Source organism: Vidua chalybeata, chromosome 3 (genome assembly GCF_026979565.1).
Source record: "Vidua chalybeata isolate OUT-0048 chromosome 3, bVidCha1 merged haplotype, whole genome shotgun sequence".
NCBI classification, from domain to species: Eukaryota; Metazoa; Chordata; class Aves; order Passeriformes; family Viduidae; genus Vidua; species Vidua chalybeata.
In genome coordinates this window covers 106687332-106710670 of record NC_071532.1, presented here as the reverse complement: position 1 = coordinate 106710670, position 23339 = coordinate 106687332, and the positions used below count along the sequence as shown (strand labels likewise).

Below are 23339 nucleotides of genomic sequence, written 5' to 3'. Positions count from 1 at the left end.
GCAGACTAGTTTAGTCCTCACATGGATTTATCATTAACCACACAAGCACATGTTGTCCATTTTGCCCAACCTAATGAACGTGCTATAAATAAAATAACTCTAAAAGCAGGTTTCACCATTCTTATCCAAGCTGTTGCTGCAAGTCCTTGTAAGTCCCAAACCCACTCACATTAGAAACATTAATCACTTGATTATAATTCAAAGCATCAGCTCTCTACAGCTGAAACTCCCTAGCACTTGACTTTGGCTAGACCTCTAACCTCACCTTATCACTTTCAGACATAATCCACATTTTCTTCTCCAATCTGTCACTGATGTAGGAAAGACGTGGGAAGTTGCTTTCAGAAGGTATTTTTAACCTAGGACTGTCTCATTAAAAACAGAGCTTAGTATAGAAACTCTGAAACAAAACCTTTCCCACTTCACTAAGCACAGCAACCTGAAAATACCAGAGGGGTATTTCACCACAACTCATGTCATTTTATATCAAAGCAATATAAAGAAAAAGGAAGTTCTTTTGGAAAAGACATTGTTGAGTGTAATTCCTATCTATGCCACAAATATTTTATATGATCATAGGATTATCTGTAGAGCTTTGTATTTTCCATCTAGAATGAAGGAGGCTGAATCAAGTAATCTGTTATTCTGACTTGCCTGCTCATTCATTAAGTGTGTATTTGTATAGTTTGGGTTGTTTCTACTTATTTCAGCTGACAGCATGGAGATCATATTCCATCTTGACCAAAGGTTTTAAAAGGTAAGAGAAACAAAAGATTAATCGTAGGAATATTATTTTTAAGCCTCATGTGCTTTAGTCTGGAAATAGAAAGACAAAGATAAAACTCCCAGAAGGACAGCCACAGCTAATGAGAGCCTGAGAGGAAATGATCACACATTCTTAGATCCTCTGATGGATGTCCTTCTAGCCTTATTAATCAGAACTTTGTGATGCCGATAAATCACCAAAGTATGATAACAGATGAAGGTGAGTTTGGATGTAAAATGATCCATGGTGAAGGATTACAATAAAGAAGGAAAAGGAGGGGGAGCCAAATACAGTCTTATAAAGTGCATCCTCAGCTTGTGAGGACTTGTAGATAATAAATATCATTCCTTTTCCACATTATCTAGGAGATTAAGAATGTTTCTTGATGTATAACTGCTGGGAAACCTCTGTAGCACCTTCTCCAGTTACCAGGAGGTTTATATTACATCAATTGCTTTAATTTTCCATCAATTATGATTTCATTTACAAAGAGGAACTTTAAAGTACCTTTCTTCCTTTAACCTCTCTTTGAGGAAGTAGGCTCCAGAGGCTGGAAAGGAGAATGCATGCAGAACACTGAGGGTTTTGATCTTGCAAGCTTTGTAAGATCCTGCTTTGAGATTCCTTCAAGTTTTCTGGTATGACCTTATCCTGCTTGCATGATCCTATGTCACAGAGGTGTCAGCAAGGTCTCCACACCTCCAGTCACTCTAGATACAGAGTTGTTGCTTTCTATATTCAGCAAAAACCACAAAAATCAATCCACATGTGTCACAGTTTGTGGTTTTCAAGGAAAGCATTTTCCAGAGCACTTAGGAAATAAATAAATGCATTTGAGATGCTATTACTGATGAATCAGTTCCACTCCCTGCTTTCTACCAGTGGTTTTTATGCTGTAGAATACAGCCCTGGCCATCTGAAGCAAACCAAAATGATGCTTATGTCCTGCAAATTCAAAATAAAAGCTTATTAAAATGAGGTAGCTTGCCAATAAGGCAAAATTTGCCTTAAGCCATGAGAGCCAGAGGTATAACAGACACTTAAGAAAGAAAGGACAGAAGTACACTGAATGCCTTTGAGGATGCTCCCAAATGAAATACAAATTTGGATGCTGCCCTGTTGCTTTTATTTGGTTTGTGTCACGACATGGAGAGGTCTCCAAGCTGATGCCCTACCAAGCTCTGCTAAGTCACACTGCAGGACAGCACTTGGTAGGGAGATGCACCAGCTTGGTCCAGATGCAGTGAAATGATGGCAGGTACATCATCTGCTGAACTGATGGACCCCATCCAGAGGCACATCAGTCTGACTCCGTGTGGAGCCAGCCCAAACATCTCCATACCATACTGTATTCTGTATTCTCTAGGAATATAAACTAAGGATATAGGGAATATAAACAGGGATATAATTGAGTTTCACAGCACTTCTCAGAGCTTCCCTGGCTGGGATGGAAGCTGAGGTGTCTCTGACACCATCTGCCCAAACACTCCCAATTCCAGGTTGCAGCGGCTCACAGGGAGATTGAAAACCTGAGCAGTCAAAGGGAGAGCCTTTGAAGAGATTAAATGTTCCTGAAGAAAATAAGGCAAATTTGTCCCTGTAATTCCTGCTTTGTACTCCATGGAATAATGAGGACAGCATTTCTGTTATCTCTGTTCTTGCCAACATTTCTGCATGTTGCTGTTTAATGGGAAGTACTGAAAACACACATGAATGGACACTAAATTACAGAATTTCCCTTCAGGCTTTCTAAGCCATCATGAGCATGAACAGGAGACAAGTACACGTGAACATAAATTCTAAGCTGAGACATGTCATTTTACCCATATAGAAAGTGAAGTGGAGAAGAAAGAAAATTAAGAACAAAAGACAATGAGGAAAGAAAACAGAAGGGGGGAAAGCCCTATATATAAGCTTTAGCATCTGAGAAAAACCAAGCAGAATACCTGGTGCCCATTGAGGTCTGCTGTGTATGGATGCATACGTCTGTGGCATGGAAATGAGACAGAATTGTTGTCCCAGGAACACAATCCACTGGAGCAGTCTAAACTCCTCTCAGGGGGGTATGCTGGACTTAGAGATCTGATTCTTGCCACATGATTCTTGCCAGATGTCTAGTCACAGACAGTTGATCATGAGCAGATTATTTTAAAACAGACTTCAGCTGAGACACATCACTTCCACCCCGAGAGCAATTAATTCTTAAAATTCAAATAACTGAGTGCTTGAAATAGGCAAAGGAATATCCTTAAATTACAGTTTCATGCTGCAAAGCCTCTGCTCTTGAAATATGGAGGCAGCTCAAAGAAATAAAGGGGTATCCAGGCCCTCCTCTTGCTGCTCTTGAATGAAGTATGGTATGGATTTCTAGACCTGGATTTAGGCCTGGAAGCACATCTGGAGGGTGTCTATTCCCTGCATATGTTAGATTTGTGCTACATTAAAGAAGTCATGGCTTCCACAAGCACAAATGAAGAAAATTCCTGGCCTGAAACTAAATATTGTTTATTATGTCACATTGAAACTGACTCCTGCAGAGATGATGACACCAAAGCCATGAAACATCAGCCACAGGAGCCTTGGACTGTTGTAGCAAGTTCCTGTGAAGGCAACTGATTGAAACTCCACCATCCTGAGCTAAGGCATCAAATCTTCCCAACCTACATGGTGACACCTATCAAACAGAAGTCACCTCACTGCAATATTCACCCTTATCTGCTGGAGAGGAGGAACTGCAGAATAAGAAAATGAGGAGTCTTTGACAACATGACAAAAGAACAAAGACAGCCCTTCTCTGCAAGCTTGCCTGACACAGGAATTGGAGATAAAACACTCCTGGCTTCCAGTGCCAGTGATATGCCCAGGAAGAAACCTTCTCCTTCCTGGCATCACATTTGTTAAGTTGAATGGCTCAATAAACCTTTAAAATTGGATGTGGAGCTACCTCTGGTCACAGAACAGCCCTGACTCCAGCAGCAGCTCTGCTGCTAGGGAGCATTACATAAACGAGTTCATGTCAGGTCACAATCAGAAGACAGGCAGAGGCAGAAACACTCCAGCAGGCATTATTTTTCCACAGCACAGCCAAAAGCAGGCAAATATTTAAGAACAGTAAAATGCCACTGTGTTTGCAGACACCATTTATTAATAGCAGGATGGATTTTCAGTCAGTTTGTACCACAGATACCAACACCATCTTTGCTGCACTAAGTTGATGAAAGTGACATAAATTTTCAATGAACAATTATTTAAATCAAGGTGCAAAACTCACTGGGGAACCTGTAAAATTCTCCATGTTCTTAATTCCAAAGACCTGTTCCCAAATCCAAATCCATCCAGTAAATACTTAGCCACGAGTGTGTCCCATGTGCTATAGAAGAAAACAGGAGATCAAGGATCCTGTTCTTGAAAATTGAAAAGGTAGGAACAGACAGAAAAGTGATTAAATCCTTCCTCTCTCTTGCTTTGCACTGCTGATGCTTTCTCATTTTTAATAGAAGTTACAAAAAGTGCAGACTGTGACCCTCAGCAAGGAAAGTGTTTACTCCCTACAGGGCAGGAACAGCGGTTCCCAAACCAAGATGGATCCCTGAGTCCCAAACTGGAAATAATCACAGACCTAGATGTGCAAAGGGAAACTGTACCGTGGTTTCAAAAATAGGGAACTTTGGGAATTGCTGATCTTAAGGAGTTTTGTTAGATGTCTATAATCATGTCATGTTAAGTTTTAATTGTTTTCAGTATCTCAGAGTTGCTCTTCTATCCTCAGGAAGGTGATGAATTTGAGCAAGGGGCTTACCATGTAAGCAAGCTGACAGAAATGGAAAAAGAAAAGAAAAGAAAAAAATAACAACACCAGGACAAATAAAACAAAACCCATCTGACCTCCCTGAAGCCTATAAATTTTGCCTCAACTTGTTATCAGCTGGCAAACCCTTCTTAGTAACTCCAGTGTGTATCAAAACTGGCCATTGCAAAGAAGCACAGTCATATTCTGTGAGAAATAACACAAATCTCTCCATTTATAACACAGCTCTTCTTGGGTTTTAGCCATTAATCATTGGCTCATCTGCAAACCCAGAATTCAGCTTTGCCAACATGTTCCAGATCTGAGCTAAGATTCCTGAATCAAATATTCCCCCTTCCTAATTTATGCCACTGTAACATTTCACCCTGAAATCCCCAGTGCCTCAGAGAAGGAGGGTTTCTTTCCAACAGGTAGTAGCTGAGCTGACAGGGAATGCTGATGCTAAGCTCCCATTCTCTGCTATTTTTGAGTAATGTCTGTCATGTCAGGCTGGAGAGGTGGATGTATCTATGGGACAGGTATGGGCACAGAGATATTTGATACAAGAAACTCATCTGGCTGAGAGCATCATGGCACAGCAAATCCCTCCTGCACTGTCTATTCCAGTTTCCTGAAGAACTCTGGAATTCTGTGCCCGTACCTTTGTGCTCTGCACTTAGGACATCTCCAAGACATAGTCAAGGACCAGAAGAAGACAATGGTTAGCAGCTATGATCCTCTGGATCAATGGGAAAAGAAAAAAGGGTCTTACCAAAATGGTGGAACTAATTCCTTTAGGAACTGCAGACTACTTCAAATCCAATTCCCTTTCACTAAAGGTACATGGTTCAATTCTTTTGCATTGTTATGTGAAATAAAAGTGCAGCTACTGCTGTAAAAAAAACAGTAAAAAATAAATATAAATATATTTCCAACCAAAGAAGGGTCGAGAATCTCCATCCTTTACTGGAAGCAGAGGAAAACATCATGAAAAAGAATGAGGAAAAGGCAGAGGTACTTGCAAGGAGGTTGTAGCGAGCTGGGGATGAGTCTCTCCTCCCAGGTAACAAGTGATAGGATAGGAGGAAATGGCTTTAAGTTGCACCAGTGGAGGTTTAGATTGAATATTAGGAAAAATGTCTTCACTGAAAGGGTTGTCAAGCATTGGAAGAGGCTGTCCAGGGCAACAGTGGAGTCTCCATCCCTGGAGATACTTAGAAGATGTGATGTGGGTTTGAGGGACATGGTTTAGTGGTGGGCTTGGCAGTGCCGGGTTAATGGTTGGACTTAATGATCTGAAAGGTCTTTTCCAACCTTAATGATGCTGTAATTCTAAAATATGTAAGAGGATACACATTTCACAAAAGTCAAACTGCCTTAAAATCCTAAGAATATGCTGCACTTCAAACACTCTTCCCCAGAGGAGAGGTTATAAAAACAATAGTTGAAAGATGTATGATCATTTTGCCTAATGCACTACCAGAAGATGTTCCCATGCTCATCTGATGGGTGCAGGAAAAGAATGGAAAATAACATAGTTGGGTTCAAACCAGGTCAGGAGATCTTTCCAAAGATTGCTCGTGTCTCTTTTCTCAAGAAGCACATACCCAAGAGACTTTGAATGCAAACAGCTACTCAGAAGGGAGTATGATACAATAATAAAAACCAACAGACAAATTCAGAATCGTATTAAAAATTAAAATCCCTTAGTGAAATCCAGTAGCTTTTTGTTATGTATGTGTCCAACTCACTGCAACACAATGCTTCCCTGAAACTTGAGGAAGATTTTAGGAGGTAAATAAGTGGATGCTCTCCATACACCATGCACATTAAAAAGGGATAATTAGACCTATCATCCTGGGCTTGTCTACAGCACATCAATCACGGGCAAAATCACAGAATATCTGTGACAGGGCTCAACAAATAAATAATTGATATACATTAACAACGTGTAATGGAAAAGGAGTCTTATTAATTAATCCAGTCTCGCGTTTTGATGAGCCTACAAACGAGCTTGATAAAAGTAATAGTGTTGAGGCAATGGGCTTTTGAAGAGCACCAAATTTGAATTCTTGAGTAATATACTTGGCTGGTTTAAAATAAACATAGTACAGTGTAAATTAATTTGAGACCAGCTGAAAGCTTTCCGAATTAAATAGTAAATGGCAAATGTTCACTCAGCTAGTGAACTTTCAGCCCCCTATAGATGTTGTCTTACCAGTTGCTATTTAGTGTTTTTATTGCTGACACAGAAGAAAAGGTTAGACTATTATTTAGCAAGTTTGTGGAATTTTGGGAAGCAGCATGGAATACAGAGGACAATAAAGCAAACCAATCCAGAGAGGAATTCAAGAAACTGCACACAAGCCAACAGTATGAATTTCAGAAAAGACCTGAACATAAGATTAAACAGTGGAAAACTTGCTTCTCAGGCATGAGAAAGGAGGCCAGAAGCAAACTGGAAAAAGCCTAGAAAGTGATAGAATCTAAGTGGTGTAACACAGACATCTTCAGCAGCGTAATGCATGTACTAGAGATGTAAAACCAAGTAGAAGAAAAGAAGAAATTATATAACAACCCAGCCTGGCATTGGTGCAACTGCTGCTGGTATTCAGAGCCTATTCTAAAGGCTGCAGGTACTGAGGAACTAAAAATAATTGAGGGAAAAGACACAAGAATGAATAAAGAATTGGGAAACCTCATTAAGGAGAAAGAAATGAGAAGATTTACCTCTTTAATTTTACAAAGAAAAGGCTGACAGGTTTCTTAATCACAGACTCTGAGTATTCAAAGAGAGAACTGGAATTAGCTAACGAAGTTTCTTCAACCTTAAAAGATCTCATAGTGGCCAGTAAGTAGAAGTTAAATCTAGACGTTCAGAATGGATATAAATCTGGTTTCTTTGATAATTTTGCAAGGGTTGTGAGATACTTACAATCACTGGGAATCTTCAAACCAACTTTTTAAAATTTTCACTCCAGTTCAAACAGCAATTAATTTAGGGAGGTCTTAAGGCCTCTTGGCCTCGGTAATTTATCCATTAAGTGACAGGGCTTCAAATGCTTCTCTGGGAGGTTATTTTACAACCTAATAAATGTCATCTTCGGGAAAAGTTTCATGGGATTCTGCATTTCTCTTTAATACACTACTAATGGACCACACTGAGAAACTGATTCCCTTGTTTTCTCTTCTCATCAAAGCACAATTAAAATAGTGATCGTTCAATAGATAATAACACCTTTTCTAATACTTGTAAAGAATAATCAGAGAATTAATCAAGCAATTAATTCTTAGTCCTTAGTCATCCCTCCCACTCAAGACCCAAACCAATGTTCACTTAAGCACAGGAATATGTGAGGAATGTTTCCTTCAGCCAAGCACTGGAGAAGAAGAGGGAAATTTGGCATTTGTGACCCTAAGATTGCGGTATCTGTACCCAAACCAGAAGACTACGCAGAGGAAATGGAGATTCTTGCAGGGGCTGAAGTAAATGTGCTCCTGTGGTTAACACTCACTCCTTCTCTCCATCTTTACTTGCTTTTTGGCTGTGTTTTTGGTTGCTCATGCTTTAATTTCCTTCATAATCTCAACCCTGCTACTCAGTGTCTAAGCACTGCGTGCATTTCCTTAAAATCACAAAAAATCATAAAATCATAAGAATTGTTTGGGTTGGAAGAGACTCTAAAGATCCTCTCATTCCAATCCCCTGCCATGGACAGGGCCACCTTTCACTAGACAAGGTTGCCCACACCCCATCCAACCTGGCCTTGAGCACTTCCAGACATGGAGCATCCACAGCTTCTCTGGAGAACCTGTTCCAGTTCCTCACCACCCTCACAATAAAGATTTTTTTTTTTTCTAATATCTGACCTAAAAAGTAGCACCTGAGGGGGCACCTGGAGTTGAACCAGGGACCTCTTGATCTGCAGTCAAATGCTCTGCCACTGAGCTATACCCCCTGCCTGAGCAACTAGTCTGTGTAAATGAAACCCATTAGGATATTCTCTGCCCTAGGGGGTTCACAGCATGAGTATGAACCAGCCTTGCAGAACTGGTCCAGCACAGACAACCTCACTGCATTTCTTCCTGAGCCTTGTAGAAGACACACACTGGGGTGTAGGACTTCTGGAGTAGCTCAGCAATGTCTTATGAACAAATAAAAACTGAACCTCACAGCTAGTGCTGGACAGTGCCAGCCAATGGATTGCAAAATGATGGGAAAATTGCTCTGCATTCCCTTTAGCTCCTTCTCTACACTTCTTTCCAGATATGGTTACAGGGTTGCCCAGATATGCAGAGCAATGCCAGGTGCATTGCCCACCCCTTTTCTCAGCCAGCACCATGCCTTTCTCCCCTCAGCATGGCAGCTGAACACCCACAGTCAGAGGTAACAGTGGTCTGGTGACTCCATCTCAATCTCAATCTCCATCTCAAAGCAATGGTGATAATTCCCAAAGGACAGCCCTGAAGTTCAGCTTTCACTGAGTAATTCCCAGGCTTCTGGAAACAGGCTGGAGAGCAGTAAATTTAGTAAGGAAAGAAAAGAGAGGTTCTACAGGTCCCTCTTGTGTCACCAGCCCTCTGTCTGAAATATTTATTAGTATCAAGATTCTTGCTAGGATCACAATACATGTTCAAATACCAGGACAGTGAAACAGCATGTCCATGGGGTCAGCCAGGAGGCTCTGGTATGGAGAATCCAATGTAGGCAAAGTCAGACAAACATCTAAATAAAAGGGAGAGGCTAAACCCTAATGGAAACTAAGAGAATTTGTTTGCTCTAAATGGTGAACCACATGGACTGAGATTTCTGTGGAAAGCATCCACAGACAGGTAGATGGGTAACATCTGGGACACTGGGACTCTGGGTAAGGTCCCCAGACTGAACTTTTTGGCACCATTTGCTGTGATTTTGATTCATCCAAAAGTATTAGTACGAGAGCTTTGGAAAGCATGACCTCTCCCAAGATGAGCACCATCCCACAAAGACCTACCATAGCCAACCCTCCTTCCAAACCATTAATATGGATCTTAAACAAAACCAGTCTAACATTGTTCCCTTCTGTTCCCCTGAAGTATCTTCCACCAAGTCTTGGCATTTATTCATCACTACGTGTTTCTGGTGCCTCCAGCCTGTTTTCAGTCTGCTTTATAATCCTCATCTCCAGTCAATTTAAATTAAATTTTCAGCTCAGTCTTTGTGAAACAATACATTAATTGCCTCAGTACATGAATAGACATCTTATTTATACAGATTAAATGACCATATTCTTTTCATCTAGTTGGCCTGCAGTTGGATCAAGCTAAGTGATTAAGTTTTGTCTGGATTTCCTTCCTACAAATCTATGTGTGTGTCATCCATGTTCTTTTTCATGGTGAAGTCAACATGTGTAGAGGGGCTGCATCCTTCCTACATGCCACTAAAGGAATCAAATTAATAACTAAAGTGTGTTCTGAGTCACACAGAAAATTCAATAAACTCTTCTTCACCAGGGATGAGGTTTGCTTTAACTGCTTACAGATTTACTTTGTTTAGTCTTCTCTCCAGTATTCCATGACAACAAAATTCACCCCTCCTTTTTCCACCATTTACATTCCATTTTGGCAACTCTCTTGAGGTTTAGCTAATATACATAGGGCTCCATGTGAATGCATGGCACAGCAAATTCTTCTTCCTTCCTTATTTAGACCCCTTCTCTAGACATGGAAGCCAAACTTATCAGATAGTTACTAACTCTTTTAATGACTGCTGCTCATTTGCAAAGATCAATACAACATATTTTCCTCTGTCCTCTGGTTCTCATTTGATTCTTCTGGTTTTCAGAGACAACTTTGTGAGGCAGCTCCTTGACTAATTGCATGACAAACATAGCAGGCAGATTTGGTTTCCCAAGTTTCATTTCTAAGATTTTCCTGTTTCCCATATCCCTAAAAATTCACCCCATTCCTGATGTATTCAGTTAATGTTAGTGTCAGGAGATAGCACAGAGATTCAGTAAATCCAGCAGTACTGACTTCAAGTTCTCATTCTGTGGGGCCTCCTAATGCTGTTAGACAGTTTGAGGTCTAAAATGGGATGAAAGGAGACAAGGCGAGGTAAATATGTCACTTCCACTCACAGCACTCTATGGATGTTTCCCAACTTGGTGAAAGTCAGCTAACCTACAGGAAGAGCAGTAAGGTATACTGGCATGTGAAAAAGTTTCTGTCTGTAGCGCCAACAGAAACCCTTTGCATAGGTCAGAACTCCTTTTCCACCATGGATATGGGGTCACCTCAGTACAAGAACAGGATTCTGGATCAGCTTCATGTCTGAATTGTCAACTTCTTGTGATTTAAAGGGGGGAATCATGGTCATGAAGAAAGAACTCTTTTTTTGTCATTCCATTAAACACAAGTACAAACTTCCATCACCAGTTGTAAAATAACTGTTTCAACAGAGTTCCGGAAGTTTGAAGACATACACACTCCAAAAAACAACCAAACATCTGAGCAGCAAAATTATGTAAATTGGAGGAAATGAAGTGTCCTGTACATGGGCCCTACCCTTTCAAAGCACAAACATTTCCAAAAACTAATGCAGAGAGAAGCTTGTTCCAGTTGCTGTGTGACTCAGACTGGCATAATTAACTGGCCAGGGCAGTTCTGGGACAGCAAAGTGGGGAGAAAATAAAGGCCAAATACTGCCTTGGTTCAGAAGATGTGAAACTTTCAAGTAACTGAACACCAGACTATTGAACATCCCTGGTTCCCTACTATGTCCCATCAGTTCCAACATTCTGCTGCACACACAGGCCAGCGAAGCACAAGCAGCAGCCTACATCAAATACAACAGTCAGGACTGTGCCTATAATACTTCCATCTGAAGTGTCTAATACTTCCACCTCACCACTTACTCGGTTTCTGAAAAGAGATGTGAACAAAGCTGAAGACACAGTGAAGATCTTCAAAATGGCTAGTTCTTTAGGAAGCTTCATGCCTGGGCTGTGGATCCTAAGGGAGACACAGTTGTGGAGTACAGCAATGATTGTTTGATGAGATGAGAAAAGCAAGACAAAAAAGATCAAAATGGACTAAATAAGTCTCCTGGTATCAGCATCTGTGACTCACTTGCTATCAGCATTGTGACATTGCATTACTTTCTCCTGTTGTCTTGCCTAAGACCTATTGAAATGAGAAGCAGCACATCTCAGACAATTTGTTGAAATCATTTCAAGTCTCTGAGTGATGCTAATGATCAGTGACCAAGGGTGGAGTGCAGTGAGGTGAATGGCAGATGAATGGCAGCTAACAGCATCCATCTTAATGGAGAACTTTTATCTGAGCACTTCCCCAGATTCTGAATATATCTCATCACATCCTACTCTTTACCTTACTTACCTTTCTCACTCTTCTGCAAAGTATCCTCATATTTTATTTTTTAAATGCAGAGATGAAGAAATGAGGGAGTAATTGACCTCTCTAAGGTCAGCAGGCCTGTCCAGGCTTCCAGGACTGGTTTAGACAGAGACCTCACTTGCAATTTTGGAACTGCAGACAAATCTTATGGGTGGTTGGTCCTTAAGGATGTGCTCAGAGCTCTGCTGCTCCCTCCCCTCATGACACCAGCACTGCAAAACCTGTCATGAGCTGGCAGAACAGTTAAGGGTATAAGTGCCAGTGTCAGACCTTCTGAAGGTGCTTCAGGTTTTGTGCATGTGCCCTAGGAGCTGCCAAATTTAAAGAGACTCAAGAAGATTTTTGCAGAAGTATTCACAGAGACAGCCTGTCTCCACATGTCTATCAATAACGCTCAAGTGTCAACACTTCCAGGCTTGGATCTGAAGATGCCCTCACCTGCTATAGGTTTGCTGATGGCCATTATCTGGTTCATAAATGGGGAAAGTCAGGCACAAAACAGTAAAACAATTCTTCTGCAGTAACTCAGATCAGAGCTGGAATATTAAAAAAAAAAAAAAAAGAAGAAAAAAAAAAAGAAAAATTGAAATCCTGGCTCAAGTATCCTGTATTATCTACAAAGTGCTTGAACTGTTCCTCTCAGAGTTTTCTCTTTCATTCATTTTCCATCACTCCCACTTCTCTCCCATTGCCAGCCACATCTCTCATTGCCAGTTTCCTTCCTGTAGTCTTTTCCACCATTCTTATCCCAGCAATGACCCCCTCCTCCCAGTTCTGCTTCTTTGCTGCTGTTCTTTCCAAACACCATTGCATCGGGCCATCTCCCTGGGACCAGAGTCACTTCTCTGGAGGGGAACGTGCAGCTGTTGGTGGCTGGAAAGCAGCCAGAGGGCTCCCACTCCCCCCAGCTATGCTGCAGGAGTATGCTGAGTGATGGTGTCAGCAAAGAGCAGTAAGAGGCCTTGGCTGCCTGTTCAATACCTGAAAGCAGCCCCTACTCACTGGAAAATGGATCTGAAGGAGGAAGGTTGCTCCCCCGGGCCCCAACCAAATGATATTTCATCCAGCATGAAGGAGATGTTGACAGAAGGGTCTGTGTCATCACAGATGAGAGACTTCAGGCAGGTAGAGATGTGCCTCCACCAGTCACCTCCACTCCAGCAAGAGGCAGGACACTGTCAGAAGCTTCTGCTTGCCCACAGCCAGAGGTGAATGCACAGTGTTCCAGTCTGCTCATAAAAAAGGCTGTCAGGGAGGGCAGAGGGAGAGCACAGACACAAAAGCCAGCTCCCCTGTGTTATGTGTAAGGAATCTGGGTTAGAAGTGGCTTTAATTAGGGCATTGCTGCTTTGATTTGAGAACACAAGAGTTTGAAAGTGTACAGGTTTCATGTTAAGTTCTTTTTGAACTCAGTAGGAAGGTTTGGACTTGCTATTTGTGAGCATCTCATTGATCTGCTCCTTGGGTCTATTAATTCATGGTGTCCTCCTCCAGTGCATCTCTCCCAGGATATACTTCATTAGTTCAACCCAACTACACACAATTTGCTCTCAGAACACACAATGGCCAAATAAAGGGACTAGTATGGCATGCAGCCACAGAAGAGGGGTTTGAGCAGAGCACAGGTACTCTCCAGGCCTGCCTTCCCAAGCAGCGTGTCTCCAAGTGATGAAATGCAATGCTATCAAATATCATGACAGAAAGCGCAAATATATAAAACATGAGGGTGCCTCTTAAAAATAAATGTTGCTCCATGATCTTTTTCCCAGGAGAAGGAAGTTTCCAGAGTGCTGGCTCTCTCTGCGTGTGGTATCACATATTGCATGGCCTGTTCCCTATGAGCTCTTAACATATGCTACGAATCTGCCTCTGCACTACAAGTATTCTAAATCAGATGCTTATGCCTTCTTCTGATCTTTTGCAGTCACACATACATACATTGGATTTTGCCACAGGCTATCCATCATTCCTCCCTTTCCAGCATCTGAAACACATGACTCGCAATTTGGTTTTATGTGTGTTTTACTGCAGTTTCCATATAATCACACAGGAAACTCTAATTCTCACCTTATGAGCCCAAGTCTGCAGTTCTAATCCTTGTCTCTCAGAAGTGTCATGACTGAATGTCTGTATTTCCCACAAATGAAGGAAAAATCAAATTCAATTGCAATCAAAGCCTTACTTCTAGCAATCAGTTGTTTACCTACATCATTTTTCATGGGTTACTTCTACCCCAAAGTAACACCTAAAGCCCTTGGGCATTGCCACTCTCTGCCTCTGAGTCTGCTCATTTCAGCTGTGGGCTAAGCACAGTGGTGCTGCACGAGGTGGACATTTTCCATCACCACAGGACAGACAGCTCTGCTAATGCATCTGTCACCCTCTAATGACCCAGATTTCCTGCAGGCATCAAGGGGAAGCTTATCCACTGTAGACCTGTCATGTCTCAAGACTGTGATTTGCCCCCTCGTTCCTCCCTCTCCTTCCTTTCTACTCATTCACCAGGAATTCACCATGCCCATCCCCTTCCCCATCCCAGACTGGAAGTGGCAGGCACAGCTGGTTGGCATCATCCACCTTCCAGCTGCCTCTTTTAAAGGCCATAGAAAGGAAGAGGGGCTGTAAGTCACCCCAGCCCCCAGCTTACCCCAACTCCTTACCAGCTGTACAAACCCTCCTGCCTCAAGGGCTGACATAATTTGGCACAGCACTCACCAGGGCAGTGCTGTCTGTACAAATGCATGTACAATACCTCACCAAGGGACCCTGATCCCAGAAGGGCTCACCCACCACCTCTGACATCATCTTGTATGTGCCTCATCCCCTGCAATGACACATTTCTGTTTACAGTCAGGGAATGGCTCTCTTCCAGGAGGGCATATCCCAGGCAGAGGGAGATTTGTAGCACAAATATGTCCTTGTTGGTTGGGTGAAAGAAGATGGAGGATTTTTTAGCTCTCTGGAAAGGGGCTAAGTGGGAAGGGTTGACAGAGAAGTGGTCTGGTAAGATGCCTGCCCTGTGCATGAAGCAGATGGCACAGATGCATCAGAGAAGCCCTATAAACAACCAGTTAAGCTTCAGTCACAAGCCCTTTCATCTGCTTCAAATATAGGCTCTACCACCTTCCAGCTGGGGCTGGAAAATATCAGGTCTGCTCTGTCTCCAGGGCTTTGTGAGTTTGTATGTTCTGAACTCCTGCCAGGAGTAACTTTGGTGCTGGAGGGATCAATGTTGGGCCCTGTGCAATGCATCCGTAATGCAGTGACTTATGCATGGAGGAGGGAAGCTGGGGAAATTCCCTCCCACTATAAACTATTTCTTGGCTCTTTGCATTAGTTGTCAGCCCTTGGGAGTATATTTTCCTCTATTTCCCTTTTTCTGTGGTCTGCATTATCATTTGCTAAATATTAGCGTGTGCTATTTATCATGAGGTCCACAACCGCTGTCCACTCCAGGGAGTTTGCAACTAAGTCACAGCAATAAATATTCTGATATTCTATGGGCTTTACAGCGCTAAGAGGCACACAGCTGAAATCATTATCTCAGAGCCTTCATCCCCTAATCTCACAGTGAAACACTCATCACCAAAGGCAGGGAGGATGCACATGAACACAGGTTGTTTATAGTCACAGCAGATTCAGACTCAGGCTCTAAGTCTGCTTACTAATAATGATGATTACTGCAGCTCTTCTGGTTTTATAACATGTTTGAAAGGCTCAGGGAAACCACATTATCTGTAACTCTCTTTCAACAGCATATTTGGTTCACAGGATCTGCTGGGCTAGCAAAGGAAAGGGTGTGTTTGTGGACTGGGAATCTGTTACAATAATATCATGGTGACCAAAATGAACACCATGGTCTACAATTACTGCTATGTTTATTGCAGAACAGAGTCACTGGAGGCCTGACTCAAAACCTGTTTACTCCACTGAAAGTATTTTGCAGCAGGTCCTAGAAGCCACTTGGACAAGACATCATCTCTTACTGACTTTTTCTGCCCATTTTGTTTAGGAAGTTCAGACTTTCTCCCTGTAATAGCTGTTATCTAAGAAGGGATTCAAACTTTGACTAGACAGTTTACTGACTAGACAGGTTACTTCAAGATCTCCATATTTCTGATCCCAAAGCCCCTTTCAGAGTCATTCTTGGTTAATGACTAGAAATGTCCCAGCTTCTCTTGGCAATAGGATCTGATTCCAAGAACCTTCAAATAAAATCAGAGTTCAGATTGAACTGGTAATATTTAATAAAGATTTGGAGGGGTAATTAAATAAATAAATTAAATGCTACTAGAATGCACATGTCCAAAAGAAACACTGGTCTGAGGAGTCTGTATTTTTCAAAGTTATCAAATTAGCCAAGTTTGGTTTCCAGTGCCAATCTAAATAATGACAGATGTTATCCAATTTCTTTTCCTTCCAAGTAGGCTGAGAAATCATGGACAAGGTCATTAGTGTGAGAGAAGAGACATTCTCCTGCTCTGAATGTCCCAGACAGAGGTGCATGGAACAGCTGCTCCTTTCTCAGAGAGGGAGAACAGCAAAAGGAGAAGAGGAAACTTGAGCAGTCAAGTGGCCGTGTCCTGTGGACAGAAGGAACAACTGGCATTAGCTGGTTTTGCTTTGCCAACCTTATGGCAACAAAAATGAGAGAAAGAACTGGACAAAAATATTTGAGAACAGCCCAAGAATAAAAAATGGCACAGCTTCCCCTGCAGTGGCAGGGCACAGCCCTCACCTCTGCTCCTCTCTTGCTCTCTCACTACGATGGGAGCCAAGTTCAGAGTTCACTGGCCATTCCCTGGCCAATGGGCCACTCTCCAACTCACAGGGCCCAGACAGTCTCAATATTTCCCCCATATTTTTTTTCAGCCCCATAGCCCTTTCTGACAGTAAAACTGTGCTGATCTGCAGCAGGGATGTTTTTTAGCATGCCAGGCTCATGAATGCCATAGCCTGTTATCCCAGAAAGACTGAAGGATAAACAAAGAGGGACAGGAAGAATAAAGATCAATAAAACTCCTTGATCTGAACTTCAAATCCAGGATATATCTATATTAATAAACTAAAGGGCTCAAGCACTGGCTTGGAATTGTACACGGATTGTAACTTATAAAATTTCCAGAGATATTTTGGTCCATTCTCCCCCCTGGCATGGCTCAGGGGACAGCACAAGCCAGGGACTTTTCACTGGAGCTAGTTTGGATATAGAGATTTCCTCTATTCAAATGGGAGCCATGCCTTGCCACTTGCCCTTAGGGCCAGGGAACATTTTTATTGTACAGTTGTAGCCCATGGGAACTCTCTCCAAAACACAGTTAAATCTCCAATCTGGCTGCCCAGTATAAGGGATGCCTGGCAGGTCATAGCTGCCTCCTCGATGTATTCAGACTCATTCCCTGATTCCCTGCCCCCTCTGCTGCTTGGGAGACACCAAGTGCACAGGAGATGCTGGGAGCTGCAAGCTGGGGGGACTCACCCTGGCACAGGGATTTCCCACCAGTAGGCACCAAACCAACACCAGTAACTCCCAGGACACCTCCACGGGGCAGGGACAGTGGAGTGGCCAAGCATGGCATGCTGCAAGACTGGCTGATGGTGCTGATGGGTTTGGAGCCAGCTGGAAAAGGTTCTAATTAGGCTGTGCTGGCTTTTGCCAAGATCAGGGCTGGGTAGTTCTTGCTATAGCCTCACAAACCACTGGACCTAGTTGGAAGCTGCCTGCACTAAATGCTCTGCTTAGCGTGAAGAGGTTCCCTGTGTTTCTGGAGTTGTTCCCTTCACTGGAGGGGCCTGGTCCCTTCTTCAGGTGACACAGGTTGTCCAAGCAAGCAGCTCCTTGCAGGCTTGGCTGCAGCATGTCCTTCAAACCAGGCAGAACCTCCCCTGCAGAGCTGGACACACAGGATGGCTGGGCAGCCAGGAAGCAGAAGGGTTTGGAGGTGCTCATGGACCTGCTGGTGTCACCCCAGATGCTTCCATGAGGACAAACACCACACAAAGCTGGTGAAACTGGATCTGCAGGAGCATTCTGCCTGATACAGTGCATAAACACCACCAGGAGCTTTGACTATGGGACAAGCTGTTATTCTTGGGTTGGTTCAAGGCATTTCTGGTTGAGAATTGTCATGTTTTCAACTTTACAAACTCTAGCCCTAACACCAAACTCCTGCTTCTGAGTTGAGTAAGCCTCCACTGAAACAAAAGATTGGGAAAGGTTTTCTTTTTTCACAAACTGGGAAAAGAAAATGAACTTCAGAAGGACATGGATTCCTTTGATGTCCCAGAATAAAAAAAAAAAGATAATCTTTGCTTTTCTGTGCTGTAAGAAGGACATCATGTCCATTTTTGGGATCCGCTGTTTTCAAAGATGGGTAAAAACAAGAAATAAATAGCAACATGCCTCTCTCCTGCATTCTTGTGTCCTCCACAGGAACAGCTGCCAGAGCAAGGAAACTATATTAAGACCACTGCATCTCTCAGACAAAGACAAACTCCTCCCAAGGTTTCATCTTTGCACAGTGACAAGAAGATGGGAATTCAACATGTAACTGTCCACATAGGCATTCCGTGTGGGAGAACCCATTATTGTCAGCACTGATCCAAGAATAATCCAGCTGGTCAAATACCCATGATCCAGTTAAATATGACTGTTGAGTGCTTTTGAAAGGCCCTAGGCTGAAACATCAAAGACAGATCATGCAAATATTAGGCAGGATCTATAAATAAACCAAATTGTCTAAAATATCACTTTATTTGTACATATGGGCTACTGAGCTCTACATATCTAGTCAGTACAAAAACAAATTTCCTTGGCTACAGCAAGAGTTGTGAAACCTCTAGAGAGTTACATTCAGAATCAGAATCAAAACCTGAATCCCATCCTGCAAAACAGGGTTTAAAGCCACTGAAGGCTAAGAACTCTTCAGAAGAGATGTTATTTACAAAAAGCAGATATTATTTACATATGCACGCATTTTCTACTTTTCTGCTAATAAGATATGAAACTGTCAAAGACTAATATGTTTAAAAACAAGAAATAATTTGAAGCAATTTAGTAAAATTGTAATCAACAATACGCTTCAAGTTAATTTAGCCATCATGAGGTTTGAAGACTTAGGAAAGTAATGAGAAATAATTATTGAAAATAGATAATTTTCTAGAAAATATATTCAAGATAAGAACTATCTGGTATAACTTCAGATGTCAACAATACAGATATTCACATCTAGTCCAGTCACTACGGGTCCCTTTAAAAATGAGAGAGAAACAAGCACTTGTAAGGGGTACCTGAAATACCTACTTGAAAATGAGATGAACTGCAACCTAGAAAAGCCTTTTTCTTTTCAAATACTGACTACAAAGGGAGGCCAGGGTATCTAGTCCATATGTGGCTGATTATACCATAGACAGCTACATCTGGTCAGCATTAGAGCATGTTTAATAACACACCTATTTGCAAATGCATTCCTATTCAGATCAATATGTCTGTGCACTCAGTACTCCAACCTTCTACTTAGACTCCAAGTTGCTAGTCCAAACCTTAGTTTAGAACTTCAAAGTGGGTTGGACCCAGCTACACTGAGACCTACAACTTGCTAAGAAAGGTCCCTCATGAAAATACAACTCTCCAAGCCAGGATGAGACCCCTGAGATACAGAGACACAGAAATCCCTCCAGGAAGTCTGCAGAGAAGCACTTACAGAGAAACAGAAGGATCATTACAAATCCCTCTACAGAGCAAAATATTTTTGCCATAACCAAAATGTCAATGCTAATGCTAATATTTCCTTGAATAAAATCTGCCTAAGACTTCAGGAAAAACATGTATGAAGAGCAGTCATGACAGAAAGTTAAGCAGTTTGTATGATCCTGGGTTCAAGAGCCCCATGTATGTAAAGAGTGAACCTTTTCACAGCCTGGGACAGGTAAATAATTTTTTGCACCAGTCTGGCTTGAGAGTCCAAAAGCCTGGCTCAGCCATGAGTGTGTCAGCATCCAGGGTGTGGGGCGCAGTTTCTTGGCCAGCTGCAAAAAGAAGGTAACTCAGTCAGCCAGCCAGATCCATAAAGCAGCAGCTCACGCTGTTATTAGAGGCCTGCCTCCCCATCTGGAAATTAAATACAAACATATGCGTAGGCCTAAGTGTTGCTTAAGAGAAAATCACTACCCTGACAATGCTGAACGGGAACAGGAAGGAAAGAAAAACAGAAAGTACAAACCAGTATCTGTGCCTTCCCCATTTAATTTTCTGTACTGTCAGAGGTACCCTCATATCTAATTCAGCACAACTTAAAGGACAAAGAATTATGAGGTGAGGAAGGAAAGAAAATCCATTTGATTGTTAGTACTGTAACAAGCTAAGAATTCTGACAGAAAATTTACATTACACATGTTCCAACTCCAATTTACTAGGTGGTTCAATCCTCCCAAAACAGAGCCACAGCATTGCACTAACATCCTATTCTTCATTCTTCATTGATACCCAAGGCATCTGCAAAAGGTTTTGATCATCTCTAATAGCACAGAGGAGAAAATTTGCCTTTCCTCCCTGTGGGAATCAGACACAGCTTTCACACAGCAGAAGTCAGACCCTTTGATCAATATGCAGCATGTTAAAAAACGTGTGTTAGTATGTAATCCTGAGGTTTATCCCTGGTGATTTGATTTTTTTCACTGGGGAAAAAGTAGAGAGGAAGAGAATTTAATATTAGTTCTTTTTCATAGTAATAAAAATTATAACAATAAGAAACAACATTAAAAAAAGTAAGATAAATGTGAGACTGTCATTGAATTCATGACTGAGTGACTTATCATGACAGCAATGGACACGTCAGGCAGGAGCTTAACACCAGATCATTCTGAAGCTGCATGTCAATAAAGTTCAACAGCAACTGTAGGCACTGAAAGCAGAGACTCCTCACATCTGTGTGATCATGTCTGCACTGGATGCATAAACCAAAACGCCAGGGAGGTGGGGAGACTGCTGCTCTATCCTGCCAGATGCTGAGCAAACAGCCCCAGGGTCTAACCACACCAGGCAGGAGGAAGCACAGTGACTGCCCAAGGAGCTGATGATTGATCAGGGTTAAGCAGAAAACCTCTTGCCCTTAGGCCAGTGCCCCTCCACTGGACCATGCTAACTACCATGCCAGGGATATAGTAGGGGGTTGCCCTTTTGTAAGCTGTTATTTTCTTCCTAATTTTTCATGGACCCTTTAAAAAAAGGCATTTCTTGTCCATTCCAAGAAGCATTTTTTTTCTTCTAAAGAAAATACTTTGAAAATTTCATCAAACCTTGAAGCAAATACATATGATCCAGGGACCAAATAGTGCAATCCCCATTTACAGGTTCATCCTTGATACATATTCCCTGGGTCCCTGCAAGCTATGAGTTTATCCAGGCTTGGGCAACTTTTGACCCAAAACAAGTTTGTTGGATTCCAAATGAAGCTGCATACCAGTTTTCTGCCTCTCCCTGAGGCTTTGGCTTGAACCAAAACGGAGTGATACCCATTAACAAAGAGACCTCCAAGACTCTGTCCTCCCACCCTTGCTCCTTCCCCTCCAGGTACAGACACCAAGGTCCATCTGCTGGGATTAACCAGCCTTCAGAGTCTTTGCAGGCAGCTGTGAGATGGCTTTCAAAGATAAGAGATGGCCCAGGGTGGGCTCATGGGTAAGGAATTTAGTTAAATATCTTTGGAAGGGATCTAGTAGGATTTGCTTCCTTGTTTATATTATGCAGTATCAGTCAACCTTAAGACCCCAGGCCTGTGTGTCAGTGAAGGTGAAAGCACAACAAGCCAGCACAGGATCCTGATTCTGCTCCCCATGATCCTGTTCTCCCCATGCAGAAATGCTTCCCTCCTCTGACATTCAGAAATTCCTACATTTTTTGGCTCAGTTCACCTAAATGAGGGATAATAAGTGAAATACTGAGAAGCAGGACACTTGGGACTGAAACTGCAGAGCTTTTCTTCCTGGGTAACGGTGCTGCTGCTGCCCAGTGCTGAAACAACAGTCATGGCTAATATATGGCAAAGAGATTGTAAGTCTCTGTTCGCCCCCAGGGAGAAAATAATCATAAGCCTGCTCAGTGTTTGTTAAAAGATACAGGTAATTGTGGAAAAAAAAAAAAAAAAAAAGACAATTGAGTGGCTGGGCAGGTTGATTTATGAGGAAAGATTAAAGGAGCTGAACATGAATGGCTTAGCTAAACAGTGACTAAAACAGGACATGAAAAGTAGTCACTGTCAACAGTATTTGAAGTGTCTGTCTGAAGGGGCATTAACTGTTGGGGTGTGGATATTTTGAATAAATGGAGGTCTTGAAAAGGAGGTCGGAAATGCAAGTGCCAGATGAATGTTAAGGAAAGTTTCCCGCAGAACAAAACTTCCATGGCAATCTCCTCCCCACTGTAAGGTGGGGTACCCCACTAAATGTCATCTGTGCTGAGCAGACATGACCTAAGGAACTTCTGGCAGGTGTCTACTCTTAAATGGCTCACTGGCATCCCCATCTCTAAGCACCAGAGCAGAGACAACCAGGCAGCATGACAATAAAAGCCCATTCCAAAACTTCCCTACAAATGGAAGATAAAATACTCATGCCTTGGGCCTCAGAGATCAAGCAGAAATGCAATAAAATGTCCAAAGTGAGGGAAAAGAGCGATTCCCTGGAGTTCTCTTATAGTACTGAAGGATGATGTAGGGCTGGGTTTGATCACAGGTAGTGAGAAGACACATAAATGTCAGCCTCTACACTCTGCCATTATTTGGCCTCTCCCAAGCAAGAACTTGAACTGGAATAAAGGAATTTATTTTTAGTAACACTAAAGAGACCGAGGTTGGTTATCATTCAGCTGTTATAAATCACATAATTCACATAAGGCACAGCACCCTCCTCCCCGCCTAGTCCACACAGGACTAGTGGTTTGACCATGGAGAGCCACACCTCAGGTTCAAAACAGCAGTAAATTAGAAATTAACTTGCCACATCCTACTGCTTTCTTTTCTTTCATATAATCAAAGATTGAGCAGGAAACACTGCATGGTGAGAATTCCACCTGGAGAGCAAAGCATGTATCTACTCATGTAACAATGAATATACATTGCACAGAATATACATTGGTAAGACAGTTGAGCCCCCACTGACTGAGGGGCTTCCTCTTTGCTTCTCTCTGGGATGCTGGAAACTGCATCCACAAAAATTGTTAAGTCATCATCAAAGGTGATCAAATCACAGCCTCAGAAATCAGAAAACATCAGCCTTGAGCTATCTAAAACCCATCATGGTGCAGCTCAGTTCAGCTGCCATGACACAAACTCCTGTGTAAATGTTCTCCACACCCAAAATGAGACTAATACTTTCTCCCAAACTTTGGCT

At 42.3% G+C, this 23339-nt stretch overlaps 1 protein-coding gene and 1 non-coding gene across 3 annotated transcripts in view; both read right to left on the bottom strand.

The window, feature by feature from the left end:
- EVA1A (eva-1 homolog A, regulator of programmed cell death) overlaps positions 1 to 23339 on the bottom strand; it is a 201737-nt gene that overhangs the window by 70893 nt on the left and 107505 nt on the right. The gene's annotated exons all lie outside the window — the stretch shown is intronic.
- TRNAC-GCA (transfer RNA cysteine (anticodon GCA)) lies at positions 8441 to 8512 on the bottom strand. Its single transcript has one exon. It is a non-coding gene; the product is annotated as a tRNA-Cys (tRNA).